Below are 18,740 nucleotides of genomic sequence, written 5' to 3' on the forward strand. Positions count from 1 at the left end.
GTTCATGGTGTATGATCCTTTTGATATATTTTTGAATTCAGTTTGCTAATATTTTATTGAGTATTTTTGCATCTACATTCATCAGGGATATTGGTCTGTAATTTTCTTTTTTGGTGGGGTCTTTGCCTGGTTTTGGTATTAGGGTGATGTTGGCCTCATAGAATGAGTTTGGGAGTATTCCCTCTTCTATTTCGTGGAACACTTTAAGGAGAATGGGTATTATGTCTTCTCTGTGTGTCTGATAAAATTCTGAGGTAAATCCGTCCGGCCCCGGGGTTTTGTTCTTGGGTAGTTTTTGATTACTGTTTCAATTTCTTTGCTTGTAATTGGTTTGTTTAACTTTTGTGTTTCTTCCATGGTCAGTCTTGGAAGATTGTATTTTTCTAGGAAGTTGTCCATTTCTTCTAGGTTTCCCAGCTGGTTGGCATATAGATTTTCATAGTAGTCTTTAATAATTCTTTGTATTTGTGGAGTCCATTGTGATTTTTCCGTTCTCATTTCTGATTCTGCTGATTTGTGTTGATTCCCTTTTTCTCTTAATAAGTTTGGCTAGAGGCTCATCTATTTTGTTTATTTTCTCAATGAACCAGCTCCTGGTTTCATTGATTTTTTGCTATTGTTTTATTTTTCTCAGTTTTGTTTATTTCTTCTCTGATCTTTATTATGCCCCTCCTTCTGCTGACTTTAGGCCTCATTTGTTTTTCTTTTTCCAGTTTCAATAATTGTGATGTTAGACTATTCATTTGGGATTGTTATTCCTTCTTCACATATGCATGGATGGCTATATACTTTCCTCTTAAGACTGCTTTTGCTGCATCCCACAGAATTTGGGGCTTTGTGTTGTTGTTGTCATTTGTTTCCATATATTCCTTGATCTCTATTTTAATTTGTTCATTGATCCATTGATTATTTAGGAGCGTTTTGTTAAGCCTCCATGTGTTTGTGAGCCTTTTTGTTTTCTTTGTAGAATTTATTTCTAGTTTTATACCTTTGTGGTCTGAAAAGTTGGTTGGTAGAATTCCAATATTTTGAAATTTACTGAGGCTCTTTTTGTGGGCTAGTATGTGGTCTATTCTGGAGAATGTTCCATGTGGACTTGAGAAGAATATATATCCTGTTGCTTTTGGATGTAGAGTTCTATAGATGTCTATTAGGTACATCTGTTCTAGTGTGTTGTTCAGTGCCTGTGTGTCCTTACTTATTTTCTGACCAGTGGATCTATCCTTTGGGGTGAGTGGTATGTTGAAGTCTCCTAAAATGAATGCATTGCAGCCTTTTTCCCCCTTTAGTTCTGTTAGTGTTTCTTTCATATATGCTGGTACTACTGTGTTGGGTACATATATATTTAGAATGGTTATATCCTCTTGTTGGACTGAGCCCTTTATCATTATGTAGTGTCCTTCTTTATATCTTGCTACTTTCTTTGTTTTGAAGTCTATTTTGTCTGATATTAGTACTGCAACCCCTGCTTTCTTCTCACTGTTGTTTGCCTGAAATATGTTTTTCCATCCCTTGACTTTTAGTCTGTGCATGTCTTTGGGTTTGAGGTGGGTTTCTTGTAAGCAGCTTATAGATGGGTTTTGCTTTTTTATCCGTTCTCTTACTCTGTGTCTTTTGATTGGTGAATTAAATTCATTTATATTTAGGGTGACTATTGAAACATATGTGCTAATTGCCTTTGCAGGCTTTAAATTCGTGGTTACCAAGGGTTCAAGGTTAGACTCTTTAGTATCTTACTGCCTAACTTAGCTCGCTTATTGAGCTGTTATATACACTGTCTGAAGATTCTTTTCTTCTCTCCCTTCTTATTCCTCCTCCTCTATTCTTCATATGTTGGGTGTTTTGTTGTGTGTTATTTTTAAGGGTGCTCCCATCTAGAGCAGTCCCTGTAAGATGCCCTGCAGAGGTGGTTTGTGGGAGGCAAATTCCCTCAGCTTTTGCTTGTCTGGGAATTGTTTAATCCCTCCATCATATTTAAATGATAATCGTGCTGGATATAGTATCCTTGGTTCTAGGCCCTTCTGTTTCATTGCATTATATATATCATGCCTTTATCTTCTGGCCTGTAAGGCTTCTGTTGAGATGTCTGATGATAGCCTGATAGGTTTTCCTTTATAGGTGACCTTTTTCTCTCTAGCTGCCTTTAAAACTCATTCCTTGTCCTTGATCCTTGCCATTTTAATTACTATGTGTCTTGGTGCTGTCCTCCTTGGGTCCTTTCTGTTGGGAGATCTGTGTATTTACGTGGTCTGTTTGATTATTTCCGGCCCCAGTTTTGGGAAGTTTTCAGCAAGTATTTCTTCAAAGACACTTTTTATCCCCTTTACTCTCTTCTTCTTCTGGCACCCCTATAATATGGATATTGTTCCTTTTGGATTGGTCACACAGTTCTCTTAATATTGTTTCATTCCTTGAGATCCTTTTATCTCTCTCTATGTCAGCTTCTATGCGTTCCTGTTCTCTGGTTTCTATTCCATCAATGGCCTCTTGCATCTTATCCATTCTGCATATAAATCCTTCCAGAGTTTGTTTCACATCTGTGGTCTCCCTCCAGAATTCATCCCTTAGCTCTTGCATATTTCTCTGCATCTCCGTCAGCATGTTTATGATTTTTATTTTGAATTCTTTTTCAGGAAGACTGGTTAGGTCTGTCTCCTCTGTTGTTGTCCCTGTGATTTTGGTTTGCCTGTAATTTTGCCTTTTCATGGTGATAGAAATAGTTTGTAGAGCTGGGACGAGTGATGGCTGGAAGAACTTCCCTTCTTGTTGGTTTTTGGCCTTCCTCTCCTGTGAGAACAGCGACCTGTAGTGGCTTATGCTGGGCAGCTGTGTGCAGACAGGACTTCTGCTTCCTGCCCAGCTGCTATGGAGTTTATCTCCGCTGCCGCTGTGGGCGTGGCCTGGCTCGGGCTGCTGATCCAAAATGGTGGAGCCGTATTGGAAAGGGAGCGGCCAGGAGGCCATTTATCTCCTTGAGGGGCCTCCGTGCCAGGAGGTTATAGTGCCCAGAGATCCCAAGATTCCCTGCCTCTGGACTAAGTGTCCTGCCCTGTCCTTTTAAGACTTCCAAAAAGCATTTGCCAAAACAAAACAAAACAAAAATAAAAACAAACAAAATAAATAAATAATTAAATAAATAAATTTTAAAAAGCTGCTCACTTTTGTTTGTTCTTGGGCGCCAGCCTCAGCGACACGCTAACTGTTCTTGCTGCCCTGTTTCCCTAGTATCCAGGACCCCACACATGCACTGTGTGTCTGCGCTCTGGTCCGGATGGCTGGGGCTGGGTGTTCAGCAGTCCTGGGCTCCCTCTCCCTCCCTGCTGACTCCTCTTCTCCTGCCGGGAGTTTGGGGGAGGTGTGCTCACATCCCGCCAGGCTGGGGCTTGTATCTTACATGCTTCACAAGGCGCTGGGTTCTCGCAGGTGTGGATGTGGTCTGGATGTTGTCCTGTGTCTTCTCATCTCTATTCTAGGAAGAGTTGTCTTTGTTATATTTTCATAAATATATGTGGTTTTGGGAGGAGATTTCCTCTGCTCTACTCATGCCACCGTCTTGGCTCCACCTATTGTTCTTTTTCTTAGAAGAAAATATTCCAAAGTTTTATTATTTACTGAGATTTTCATATATGACCTCAATTATACTCTGTGAGCCACTGGTTGTTTAGCAACATATTTAATCTTTACATATATATTATTTTCTATTATTCCTCATCATTGATTCTTACTTTCATACCATTGTTGTTGAACAAAGATGCTTAATGTGATTTTGATCTACTTTAAATATTTAGGAGATGTTTTTTGGTTTAATATATGATCTATCTTAAGGAATATTTCAGGGAGGCATGGGAAAATAGTTATTCTACTGTTGTGAGATCAAATGTTCTGTATATGTCTATTAAATACAATTAGCCAAATGTGTAATGTAAATCAAATTTTTCATTATTGATTTATTTTCTGTATTAAATAGCCATTTTTGAAAATGGGGTATTCAATTTCCTTATGATTATTGTATCACTGTGAATTTCTCCCTTCAGATCTCTTAAATTTGCTTTCTATTAGGTTGTTGATTACATGATTTTACTTTTTGCTCTCTTCTTAAAATATGACTCATACTTATTTTTTCTTTTCATTCCTTAATGTTTGTTACTAATCTATGTGCACTAAGTTGCAAATAAAATAGTTTACAGCTAATGGAATCCATTTATGAAAAACACTGTAGCGCTTTATGTTCATGCAGGTAACTTTTAACACATTATTCTCAATTCCTCTCTCTTAGCCTTTATTGTTTGAGAAAGAATTTTTTTCCCTTAAAATTCATAGATAATTCCCTACCTACCAAGTGTTAGATTGACTGTTATTTTTTTTCAAGCACTTTAGGTATTTCATTTCCCTTCTTGCTTGATTGTATGATTTCTGCAAGTAGGAGATCCACAACCATTTAATCCCTGTTTCTGAGAGAAAGTTGTTTTGCAGTTGTATTATCTCCAGAGTTTCCATTTGTCTCTGCTTCTCTGCAATTTGAATATGACATGTCTATATGTACATTTTTTGTTATTCTTCCTCTTTCAGTTTTATGAAATACCCATAGCTGTGGTTTAGTGTCTGTCATTAATTTTGAGAACACTTGGCATATTTCTTCTGCTTCATTCTCTCCTTCTGGTATTGAAATTTTGCATATTCTCTATCCCTTGAAACATCCCATAGTTTTTTTCTTGTTCTTTCTTTTTCTATTATTATTTATTTTATTTTTTTCTTGTATTTCTTTTTTTTTTTTGGTATCATTAATCTACAATTACATGAAGAACATTATGTTTACTAGGCTCCCCCCTTCACCGAGTCACCTCCACATACCCCTTCACAGTCACTGTCCATCTGCGTAGTAAGATGCTGCAAGGTGTACCCATTGGAGTCTTTAGCATATTACTCATATTTGTTTTAATTATTCATCTGGCAATCCCAAATCTGTATCATATGTCAGTCTGGTACTAATGCTTGATTTATTTCCTTAGACAATGAGTTTCCTTTCCTTTTAGCTGACCTTATAATTTTCTACTGAATGCCTGACATGATGTATTGGATAATGGGAACTGACATTAAAGGGCTTCAGTGTGAGGAGTTATGGTAATCCAGCTGAAATTAAAATGAGTTTCATATTAGTTGCAGCTGTAGGTGACAGAAACTTCAAATTCCTCTAGTGTCCTTTTATTTCCCCTTTTGTCTTTGGGATTCTCTAAGAATGCTTCCACAGTCATAGTTCATATATGGCAATTACAAGCTATAATCCACTACTATTATACTCGGGTTGTGTTGATTGGGTGGTAAGGTATATGGGCGGAGAAACATCTCATAATTTTATGATTAAATCTCAGTCTTTTCTTGGGACAGTGCTCTTGAGATTTGAGTTTCTCAAATATTTCTTAGCATTTCCCTTCCCATTTGCTGTGAGAGGAAGACAGAGGAGGTGGCAGTTTGGATGTGTGCTTGGAAGTGAGCCATCCCTGCAGCTGGGTTACAAATCTGGGAAAGACTTACCCCACTGAGTTGGCCATTGCTCTGGAGACTCATATGACTTTTTTGCACAAGGGTAATTGTCCCTAACAGAGCCAGGAGTGTATCCTTCACAGTTGTTTACTATGAGACACAGCGTGTAACCAAGTTCCTAGTCCATGTGAAATTTTGTTCCCCTACACAACTGTAGCTGCTACACAGCATACTGAGAGTACATTACCCACTTTTTCTATTTTAAGCTGGTCCTACCTGATCCTCAAGTAATTCAACCTCAGCCTTGATCAATTTGCCATTATTACTATTTCTGTGAAAAATCACAGCTTATAGCTCAGGCAGCTTCTCGTTCAGGAAAGGTAATCATATCCATGAGGTTAATGATTTGTCAATCTCTGCACATGTGGAGGAGTATTTCTCCTATGAGCTCAGTTCTCTGATATTTATAGAAAGTTCAATGATTTAACCTTGGTTGGTATTTTTCTTCTAGTAAGGACATGGGTAAGCACTTCCAATATCATTACAGGTGGGAACTGAAAACAGAGTATTCTATATTTACTAATGTATACTCCAAATAGTTTATTTTTATCAACTTGCTGTTAGTGTTTTCAAGTTTTTTTTGGAAATTCCAACTCTCTTAATGTTTCGATCACAGATCATTTGACAAGGAATATTTCCAGAGGTAATTCCTTCATGTACATGTGCGGTGGCTATACCCACATTCATGCGTCAAGAACAGAGGAATAATTGACGCACTGTTTACCTAAGGGACCAGGCCTGCAAACCCACTTTCCTCTGTGGACTGTATGCACAACAGTAAATTAGCCTTGGCCTATTGAAATTATAATTTCAAGGTAGTTAGCCTCCTTTGTTCAGGCTTCTCTGTTTCCAAGTTTTAAAGAAAAGAGATATGAAGCAGCATTAATTTTATTTATCTGAGTAAGTAGGAGTATTTTTCTCAGGAAATATGTTGAAGAAAAGTCGTTATGATTTCTTGAGCTGCTTAATATATGATACTGTAGCCTAAATATGATTACAAGTAAAATGGTAATCCTCAGTAAAACATCTCTTTGAAAGCATCTCATGTCTATGCAATCTTACATACATGCTTTCTTCAGCCTGAATAGGCAATTTAGTTCAGTAGGAGCTAGGGTTTATTTTAGTCAATTTATGTAATAAGTCAGTTTTTCATTTCAGGATGGATAATCTGGTTTCATTTAATTTTTAAAGTGGTACAGTGTTTCAACTCTAAGGCCACACTCAACAGCTACTTATATTTACTTTTATTTAAGAATGATATGTTGACTATTAAATCTATTCACTGTGTTTAAATATTTCCTGAAAGACTTTGACAACTGAAGGGAATGAGGATTGGTATATATTTGCATACAAATCATCTTAATGATGCATAAACAGTCCCTTAAATATAATTTACTATTTTTTCCAAAATATATACTAAACAAAATTCCATTGGTTGATTTTATTCTTCTTCATGTTTCTGAATAGAATGAAATTTTTATATTGTAGTTGAAGAAAATTGTCTCCAAATAATGCTATCTTATTGGTTTTTAATAATTTAGGTGACTGTATTTCTTCATATTTTCTAAATTGTTCATAATCATCACTAAAGTGGCTTTAAAAATAAGAAAGTCAAACCTGTGGTCCATCAAGCAGAGGTTGAGCCATTCGGGACTGAAGCCATCATTCAGCTCCAAATGCTTAGGAAATATTTTGGAAAATATCTAGTAGGTAATTTTGGAATTAAATCAATAGCATAAAAAACTACTTGTATAAATGTTATTTATTAAATGTCAGAGAGGTCAAAATCTAATCAAGATGCTCATTAACTCACTGTAAACTGAATGCCTGCTATGTTCTTTCCATGATAAGGGCCAATTTAAATACACTGTGAAATTTTTTTCTTCATTCTGCAGATTATACTATTATAATACACAATACAGTTGATATCAGTGCCTCAGAGTTAGGTACCATATGAATCAGGAAATTTTTGCCTGAGAGTTAAATACCAGGTGAGATATGCTGAATTTTAAATGTGATTTGGGGCAGTGGAGCGGTGAGCCTAGAAGATGCCTCTCTGTGTGGCAGGTTTGATACTAGAAATTTTCCATAAGCTTTCTAATCTCAATGTTGTGTTTCATGCGTAATGATTCTGAGAACCAGCCTATTCAGCCAGGGCACTGTGCGGTGCGCTTCCATTGATCCTTCTCAAGTGTTCAATACGTCATTTCACAACAGGTACCTACTGACTTCATTTCTCCTCTCTGGAGTGCTGGGTGGAGAGGGCTGATGACAGCAGATACCATCCCTGCCACCATGTGTCCTAGAGAGCGTGCATTCAGTGAAAAGGTGCATAACTATGTGTTCTGCATGTCTTTACCTTATCTATCTAAACTTACAATAGCTGCTTTACTGATTTCCTTTATTAAATTTACGTCATGTATTTTAATATTATGTAACACAGTAACTTTTGGAAACTCTCAGTATCATTTAAATTCATGATTTTTATTATTTCTTGCCTTCAAGAGTAAAGTTAGGTTGCAGGTCAAGATAAAAGTACCAACACTTTACCTTAAGCATATAACTGATAATCAAAATAATCATTTGATAATACCTTTTAGTATCATATATTGTTCCAGAAATTATACTAAGTTCGCTTTGAAACAAGACCAAGAAGTAAAGAAAAGAAAGGATAGCCTTGTGTTTGTTCCAGCAGTGACATTGTTGCTGAGTTACCATCAGTAAGACACTTATTCAGTTTCTTTGAGTTAGAAATACATTTCCATTGTGTAACTTGCTCTCCACCATGCACTCTTTTATTTTTTCTTGATATACAATATTATATTGGTTTCCAGCCATAAGACAGAAAGAATTCCTGTCATGTTTGACTTCTTTATGCCTAATTACTACATGTTAAGGTCCTCCACATTTAGAGATTCAGATTGTAGACATATAAATAATAGGCATGTAAGATACAAAGCGTCCATGTTGTTCTTAGCCCAATGAGTTTACTTATTTGCTTGGATTATTTAAAACAAATTTAAATATGAATCTTCAAAGACTATCATTCATCTACATAATTACTGCTCATGTTTTTACTTTTTTATTTAAGTGTCATTGACATACAATCTTATGAAGGTTTCACATCAACAACATTGTGGTTTCAACATTCACCCATATTATAAAGTCTCCCACACACCCCATTGCAGTAAGATGGTGCAGAGTCACTACTTGTCTTCTCCATGCTGTACTGCTGTCCCCATGACCTACTTATATTGTGAGTACAAATTGTAGTGTCCCTTAATCCCCTTCTCCCTCCCTCCACAACCACCCAGTCCAACTGCTTCCCATTATTAACTACTAGTCCCTTCTTGGAGTCTGTGATCCTGCTTCTGTTTAGTTCCTTCAGTCTTGCTTTGTTGTTATACTCCAAAAACGAGTGAAATCATTTGAAACTTGTCTCTCTCTGCCAGGTTTATTTCACTGAGCATAATATCCTCTAGCTCCCTTCATGCTGTTGCAAATGGTAGAATTTGTTTTCTTCTTATGGCTGAATAATATTCCATTGTGTATATGTACCACATCTTCTTTATCCATTCATCCACTGGTGGACACTTACGTTGCTTCCAAATAGTGGCTATCATAAATATTTAATTACAACTATTGTTTTAAGATTTCTCCTTAGATGATATTTTTTCCTTTTTGCAACTAATAATCCAAGAAAGTATTGGACTGTATGTAAGAGATATAGTTGATGATAGCTGTGCCCTTTACCTGACTCTGAATTTTTCTCCAAATTTTTTCATTTTTGTTCCATGTACATGTATTGATAAATGTGATAAACAACTGAAACATATATTAATTAATGAATTTAATTAATAAATTCATGTCTCTGGATTCAGAGCTGTTACCCAAAATGGAAGTTTAAAGTAATTGCATAAAAGCTAAAATTTCTACAAAAATTTAAAAACAAACATATATTTAAACAATATATTAAAATGTAAAAAACAAATATGCCATAATCCCTAGGGTAGAATGTGTTATAGATGATCTTTTAAGATTTCTTAGTAAATTCTGCTGAAAGGATAATATATGTATTCATGAACACTAAAAGATGAAGGGCAGGAAGGGAAGAGACTTGAGATATTGGAACGTGGTGCAGGAATTAATTTGAAAATTTTCTCCACACTATAAAAATAATGCTTATAATTAAAATTATTTAAAAATGATCTTTGCATTTGCAAATTAGGAGCAAGAGAATGTCATGTCAGAACAACCAGACTTCAGGGTGTGACTTCCTCCTCTCGGATCTGTTTCAAGGCCCCTCAGCTCCCTGGACCTTCTTTGCCCTCACGGTGCTGGATCTCCTGGGGGCTCTGCTGGGCAGCACCACAATGATCACCCTCATTAGGGCTGACCCTCAGCTCCACAGTCCCATGTACTTCCTGCTCGACCGGCTTTCCCTCATGGACCTCTTGTACATCTCTACGTTTGTCCCCAAAATGGCCCTGGACTTTCTCTTTGGGGACAATCACATCTCCTTCTTGGGGTGTAGCATTCAGATGTTCCTCTTCACGAGCCTTGTGGGGACAGAGTGCCTGCTGCTGGCTGTCATGGCTTATGACCGCTATGTGGTCGTCTTCCACCCACTGCACTACGCCATCCTCATGCGCCCCAGGGTCTGCACACGCCTGGTGCTCACGTCCTGGCTGGGCGCACTGCTCAATGCCTCCATCCATGTTATCTATACTATGAATCTCCCTGACTGTGCCTCTAGGCAAATCCATCATTTCTTTTGTGAGATCCCACGCTTACTGAAACTGGTCTGTGCTGACACTTCCCAGTATGAAAAGGGTGTTTTTGTCAGTGGGGTGATTTTTCTCCTCCCTCCCATTTCAGCCATTCTGGCCTCCTATGGACGCATACTGTTCATTGTGCTGGGCATGCGCTCGAGCCTGGGGCTCACGAAAACCTTGGCTACTTGCTCTTCTCACTTGACTGTGGTGTCTCTGTTCTACAGGGCTGCCATCTTCAAGTACATTCTGCCCAAGTCCTACCACTCCCCCTGAGCAGGATGAAGTGCTCTCCGTCTTCTACACCATCCTCACGCCCACGCTCAACCCCCTCATCTACAGCCTGCGGAACAAGGACATCGCCAGAGCCCTCAGGAGGCTTCTCAGGAAATGAGGGCTGTGCGGTGCTGTTGTTTGCAATGTGAATCCACTACAGTGTGAGCTTCTGCTTTGAAATGGAATAAACAGGTATGTATATAGACATATCCATGTGCATTTAACAGGTGACACCATGTATTTGAGAATTAGGGGAAAACATAATACCTTCTGTAATGATACAACTTAACATTGTCATTTTCTTATAGTTAAACATATGTACCTCAGCAGTGAATGATAACAAAAATGGAGATATTTTATTCATGTAATATATGTAACAATTTTTTTCTTATCATATTTCATTTGTTCATTTTATAAAAAGTACACAGATTTTTTAAAGAGAAGAACATCATTTACCAATTTCCTTTATTAGAAGAATTTAGATGTATATTCCCTAACTACCACTGTAAATGGTATAATGATAAAAATTTCAAGTATATACTATTTTCTAAATATTTCTCCTTTGAAAATTCTTTTTCTCATGATATGACATGGAATTATTGAAATATTTATTAATACCATGTATGTTTTAGCACAAATTAATTAAATAGTGTTCTTTTAAGATACTTTAAAAATTTGTTTAATCTGTCTTTCTCTTTGTTATGTGGCTCAGTACTTGTGATTTCCAAAATAAAACATACATTTTAGTGAAAACATTTCTTTTCTATTGTATAGAATTTTCAAAATGCCAATTACTCTTCATTAGAGTTGTTATCTTTAGCTGTTTTATATTTACTTCCGAAATTGCCTGATTTTATGGCTTATCTATTACTTTTAATTTTTAATAACTTTTGCATTGTATTTTACTGTTACTTTTGTATGTAAAATAAATTTATCACTAATCAAAACTCTTGTCACAATATGGCAATTCCATATTATCATTTCCCCTGCAAAGTGTAACCTATCAGGGTTCATTGTGGCCTGGATCACAGGGAGGAAGTTAGGTAAGGACAGGGCATTCACTTACTGTTATTCAATACTTTGGGATTTATTTAACCTGGTAAATTTAGAGAGGATAAATTTTAAAATGTCAATCTAAATAATTCCATAAGATGACATAAAAGAAACACTTTACATAGGCAAAAAATATATTTTTATAAAATAAATGTATGTTCTATAATATTACACAGTAAAAAATATATATTCACATATTACAAAATATGTATATTAAAATAAATTTTAAATTATTGCATATTTACATGTGTATATATTTAATGATATACACATACATATTTATAACATATATATGCTCGAAAACTTGGGTAGTGAGATGATGTAGGTTATATGTACTATATGTTTTATCACTTTCCTGTAAAACACCTTAAACAATTTCCTCAGAGAGACAACTTCCTTGAGCAGACAATCATTGATTTTACTCTCAGATGGAAATATTAGAATATAAGTATCTCATTTAAGTAAAAAATTAAGTCCTCTGATGGGTAATACTTGCCTCAAGTCGAATCACTGGTGTAAAACTTACTAGACTAGTAAAGGGAAAATTCAAGTTTTGGAATACCTGAATCTTGCAGTTTAGGGTGATCTCCTTAAGAAAAGCAGTAAAAAATACGAGTACAGTGTTGACATAGGCAACATTGGAAAGGGCCTTTGCAAATGAGAGGCCTTTAACTTTAAATTTCTTGAGCTTCATAGCTCCTTCTGATTTATTTTTGAATAATTTTTAGAAGTGTTCCTCAATTCACATTTTGTTATTTTCATTTTGACATTGTGTGAGAAAGAGATTTAAGTGTAACAGGTAACAACAAAAAATTTCTTGGGAAGGTTATGAGAAAATTCAATCTCAAATGCTGTGGTACAAAAATGGTGGTGTGTCCTTAGGTACCACACAGTGAGCCCTGGGGGTAAAACTGGATTCCAATAGTGGGGTAGAACTGAGGAGGGCAGCACACTGCCCAAGTGAGAGAAACAGGAACTTACCATTTGTTTATATATGCAGAGATTTACTACTTATTTTCTATTGGGACCCATGATAACACCAATTACAAAGGGCAATAAAAAATTAGTCAATTGTAATCAAATCACAGTGTTCCCTGTGACATAACAAGTATTCAATAAGTACTAGTTTAAGTAATGATGATTGTTTTTATTGGAGTTATTATTTTTTTAATATTTTTAGTCAAGTATAGTTGATACACAGTATTATATTGGTTTCCAGCATATAGTATAATGATTTAACAATTTCACACAATATTAAATCCTAACCTCAACTACTTTAGTTGCTATCTGTCAACATCTCTCATGTTGAACAAAACTATTGATTGTATTTTTTATGCTATACTTTCATTCCTGTGACTAATTTATATTATGATTGTGATTTTTGTGCCTGTATACCCTTCACCTATTTTACCCACACACCCCAACCATCCCCATGGTAACCACCAGTCACTTCTCAGTGTCTATGAGTCTAATGCTGTTTTGTTCATTTTGTTTTGTTTTGTTTTTAGATTCCACATGCAAGTGAAATCATTTGGTATTTGTCTTTCTCCATCTGGTTTATTTCACTTAGTATAATACCTTCTAGATCCATCCATGATGTCAAAATTGGGAGGATTTCTTCTTTGTAGCTGAATATCCCATTGTACATATGTATCACGTTTTCTTTATCCATTCATCTATGGACAGATACTCAGGTTTCTTCCATATCTTGGCTATTGTAAATAATGTGATAATAAACATAGGGGTGCATATATCTTTTCAAATGAGAGATTTTGTTTTCTTTGGGTAAATTCCTAGAAATGAAGTTACTGGATTGTACAGTATTTCTATTTTTTAGTTTTCAGAGGAACCTCCATACTGCTCTCCACATTGGCTGCATTACTTACATTACCTCCAATAGTATAGGAGGTTCCTTTTTCTCTACATCCTCACCAACACTTGTTACTTCTTGTCTTTTGGATGTTCGCCATCCTTCCTAGGGTGAGGTGATATCTCACTGTGATTTTAATTTGTATTTCCCTGATGATTAGCGATGTGGAGCATTTATTCATGTGCCTGTTGCCCATCTGTGTGTCTTCTTTGAAACATCTACTCAGGTCCTCTGCCCCTTGGGCTACATTTATTGCTTTGTTTTGGTGTTGAGGCTTCTGAGCTCTTTATATATTGTGGATTATCATTCTGTGTCAACTAAGATGGATTCAGAAATGAAGGTACCTCCATTACTTTTCTGCAGTCTGGACACAAAACCTTCACATTTATCCACATTCAAGAGTGACTTACTTCTAGTAAAGACTCTAAAGCAAAAAAAAAACAAAAAACAAAAATAGCAGATTATCCCAACAGATAATGACTTATAACCAACCTGTAATAAATCCACAGCTCTGCCCAGTGTTTAGCCTATCCAGCCACATGGATGTTATTAAGAGTTGACCTCCTCCTACCTGTTTCATCGCCCCACAAAGGACAAATCACCCAACAAAGGGCAAAGTGTTTCTACCTGGGAAACACTCTAGGTCCCACGCATGGATATATGAATAAAAATATTGGACTGAGAGAGATTTAGGAGGTCAAATTACCTCCAGATGGCAATTCTTTGGAGTCACACAAACAAGAAATACAAATATTAACTATCATGCTGCTGTACTTAATCAAATGTAAAAAGTTAATTTAAGCAAATATGACATGAAACAAATGAACAATTGAGTCAATGTTTCAGATAGTTTCCATTAGAGATAAAATTATTTGTCCTTTAAAATCCAGAACAATGTGTATTGTGGCATTTGATCAAAGTGAAGCTGAAAAGCCACACACTGTTATCATGATGTAAAATAAACTGAAAACAAAGATTTCAAGTTCAATATTTTAGATCTGTATTTCCAGTTCAGGTTTTGTCTTAAAATTCTCTCAATTTTCAGGAAAACTACATACTCATAATTCATTCATTCATAAAAAAATGCTGACTAACAAGTACTACATAAACTTTTGACTTTTAAAATGACAAGAACATTAAACTTCTTAATTACGAAGATGTATAGTAATCCCATTGTACAGTTGTACCACATTTTATTTATCCATCATCTATTGACAGACACTTTGGTTGCTTCCATAGCTTGGCTGTTGCAGATAATGAGGTAATAAACATAGAGGTGCATACATCTTTTCAAAGCAGAGATTTTGTTTTCTTCAGATAAAAACCTACAAGCGGAGTTACTGGGTCTATGAAGTCTTAAGTCTCAGTCATAATATAAATCAGTCACAGGGATGAAAGCAGAGCATACCAATAGTTCTGTAATATCTTTACATGTTGACAGTAACTACACTAGGGATGAGTATTTAATAATGTAGATTACTGTTCAATCACTATGCTGTATACTAGAAACCAATATAATATTGTATACCAACTATACTTCAATAAAGATAAATAATAAATGAATAAAATAAAAATAAAAAAGAAGTCCACCAAGAAAGAGATGGACAATTAGATCATTATGATATAATCACAGAGGTACACATGGGTGTGATGTGTTCAGGAAGCAGTGTGTCTAAGTCTAAGGCAAGAGAGACAGTGAGTGCAGGTGGAATAAGCAGCATCAGTGACAATATTATTGGAGGTGTAAAAGTAAGTGGAGACCTTACAGATGACTCAAATTTAGGGGTAGGCAAAGATGTGAGGATACACCAGGCAATTTCATATTTTGGCAATCTTCAACGCAATGTTGTAAATATACTTTATTTACTTTGAGGAAAAATTAGTTACAAGACTGGGATACATACACAGAAATGAGTTGATTAGGCTATGAGATCATATTGAGGAATTTCCTCTCATCTCATGTTTACATTTCATACAAAAAGGAGAAAAACAAGGCCTCCTGTCTGCTCTAACACCAGTGTCCATTTCTATACATCAGCAAATGTTCCTTTTCATCTATATTAGTCTTCACAGTGCACATCCTAAGTAATACAATATTCTCTTCACTATAAAACAATTATAAGCAAACCATGATGGCTAGATACACGGACATACTAGATGTCTGACAACTGTTCTGCATCATTACTCCACTCTGCAGTGAGTTAAATCATAAAAAGCAAGAGAATGGTAAATGCTACTTCCAATAATAGCATGTTTCAGCACAGTAAAACACCTGTTCATACATGACGAGGTAAAGAGAATTATTGCATTATACAATGCCAGGCACAGATCATCCCAAAGAGGCATAAGGAAAACAGGAGGACTCAAGACATTTGTCAATTTATGTTTTTCTTAAATATTTCTTAGGGTTTACATATTCTAAAACAGCATTCCAGGCAAATACTTGTTATGTTGTTCATCATCAGCCAGTAGGGTTTCCTGTGGTCGCATTTCCTTTGCAAATATTCGTCCTAACAACAGTCTCTTCACAGCCTCAATGACATCTTTATTCCTCAGGCTGTAGATATATGGGTTCAGAGGGGTGACAATGATGTAAAACACAGCTACTGCCTTATCCGGTTCAGGGGAACGCAAGGAATGCGGCCTTGTATAGGTGGAGAGGCCCGTCACGTAGAAGAGACTGGCCACCATCAGGTGAGAGGAGCAGGTGGAGATGGCTTTCGTCTGTCCTCTGCCTGAGCTCATCTGGAGCACCGCAGTGAGGATGCGGGCGTAAGACACTAGATGGCCACGAATGGTACCAGCAGAACAATGAGGACTGTCAGGAGGACCACGTGCTCGTACTGGGAAGTGTCCTGGCACACCAGAGGCAACAGGGACTGAACTTCACAGAAAAAGTGGTTAATCAGCCGTGATCCACAGAACGGGAACTGAAACATGTAAAACGTGTGTATTAAAGCAGTGACAGAACCACTGGCCCACGTGCACGTGACGGTGAACCTACAGATCTTCCTGCTCATGAGAACACAGTACAGTAAAGGATGACAGACGGCTACATAGCGATCATGAGACATGAAGCTGAGGAGAAGGGCCTCAGTCCCACTAAGGGCCAAGAACACAAAAGCTTGGGTCTTACAGCCTATATAGGTGATGGCCTGACTCTTTGTCAGAAAGTCAGCTGCTATCCGGGGCACAGTGGTGAAGACGGTCATTATGTCCACGAGGTGGAGCTGCTGAGCAGAAAGTACATCGGAGCGTGGGGCCCGGCGTCCAGCTGGATGAGAAGGATCAGCAGGATATTCCCCACCAGGGCCACCGAAAAGAGAGTGGAAATGGCAACAAAGCGGACAGTGTCCAACTGACCGTAGCGGAAAACACCGAGGGGTATAAAATCTGCTTCAACACTTCAATTCCCTGGTATCTTCATGGCTTAGAGAGAAATATCAAAGCCGAAAACAGCTGAAAATCCCATGTAACCACAGTGTCCTTTAAGAGAAATCAAAATGATTATTATTAAAAGCAATAACATTTTCTTGAATTACCTTTGGTCAGTATATCGGTCTCCATTTCATAAAGAAAATATATGTGAATTTGAATTGTATCTCTTTGGCAAATGGCAAAATGAAAATATGATTTTTACAAATTGCAGAAAAATATTTAAAACTAAAAGGTATATGAAGCAATGAGATGATTTGCACATATAAATTATTTCCCTTATCTGTAAGTCTTCAGGATAACAGACTGGAATCATGTTTCCTAATTAAGAATTCTCGCACTCACTTAACACATATAAATGGTCAACTTAGCAGGAAAAATGTTAAACAAGGTGTAATGTTTTTAAATGTCTCTTTACTGCATTTTCTAATTTTGAATTTTATGGTTGGTAATTTGGAATAAGCAATAAATTAGTAATTGGGTCTAAATGATACTACAGTTCTTTGAAGTAATAAGCTAACATTATTTATTCTTGATAGTGTAGGTGAGATTTTAGCAATTTAGGAAAAATGGTACACCAGACCTTAGGAATAGCTTATAAATTAAAACAGACTATTTTAACTTTGACTCAAGTAGCTTGTTAAAACTGGTTGATTCTAACATAACACAGTTTGTTCTCCTTTTCTTCTGACATGAATTATGTTCTTTTTATATTTCCAGAGCAAGTGATGTTATTAATTATAGACCCTTTCTTCCAAAAGTACTGAAGACCAGCCTTGTCAGCATTGAGCATGAATCTGCTATGTGTCCAGCACAATCATACCCTCAGAAACCCTACAGGTGAATGGGGGCGAGTGTTTCCTTCTAAAACTGCATCCGTTCTCTTCATGGCCATGTATGACTGGCACATCACACACATACGGAGGTGGGGGAGATGAGGCAAATAAGGCAGACTGAGACAGAAAGATATATTAATAATAGACTGTTATATTGATAATCATAAGGACATTAAGGAACTTGGAGAGAAAGTTTCAAGAAGGGTGCACAGGTGAGAAATAATTTGGACCATTTCTGAGAAGCTTGGAAGATCTCATGATTGGAGAGAAAGTTTCAAGAAGGGTGCACAGGTGAGAAATAATTTGGACCATTTCTGAGAAGCTTGGAAGATCTCATGAATGTGTCATTACATAAGCAAGTACCCAAGCACACCATTTAAAATATTTCCTCCTGAAATTTCTGAAAAATCTGTCAGAATAGTAAAATAATTGTGTATAAATAAATAACAATAATAGCATAGTAGCCTGCAAAACAGAAATCATAGAATATGGTAGATTTTTCTAAAAACATCTGTAATAAAGAACTATAGTTTTAAAGATAAAATGAAAGAGCCTCCCAGAGACATAACCCAGACCAGGACAGAAATGCATATAAACAGGCAGCCTCATCAACGCTGACAATCTGTAAACCCACATTGAATTTGGCAAATGGGGCAGGAGAAGGGTTTTTAATTCAAATGGAAATCCTACTTCTCCCCATAAAGTGACAAACGGATCTAAAATTACAGGACCAAGATCAGTGATGTTAAACCGTGTCCTTAAAGAAACCAAACTTTCCATTTGAACTTGACTGGGTTCCTTTATAGTGATAGGAGAATTTTAATATGAGCTACACATGAAAAGAATGGCAGTGAATAAAAGGCTATCACTTGCTCCTCAATCAAGATAGGAAATTACATGATTATTAATCAGTTCAAACATGAAAGTATTACATAGCCTTACTGTAAAAGTATTAAA

General features: G+C 36.5%; 2 pseudogenes; one reads left to right on the forward strand and one right to left on the reverse strand.

Annotated features, from left to right (window-relative positions):
• The first annotated feature begins 9,779 nt into the window (after positions 1-9,779).
• Positions 9,780-10,707, forward strand: LOC118967696 (olfactory receptor 2AG2-like; annotated as a pseudogene).
• Positions 10,708-15,930: 5,223 nt separating this feature from the next.
• Positions 15,931-16,939, reverse strand: LOC108396250 (olfactory receptor 2AK2-like; annotated as a pseudogene).
• Between the last annotated feature and the right edge of the window lie 1,801 nt (positions 16,940-18,740).

Source organism: Manis javanica, chromosome 14 (genome assembly GCF_040802235.1).
Source record: "Manis javanica isolate MJ-LG chromosome 14, MJ_LKY, whole genome shotgun sequence".
NCBI classification, from domain to species: domain Eukaryota; kingdom Metazoa; phylum Chordata; class Mammalia; order Pholidota; family Manidae; genus Manis; species Manis javanica.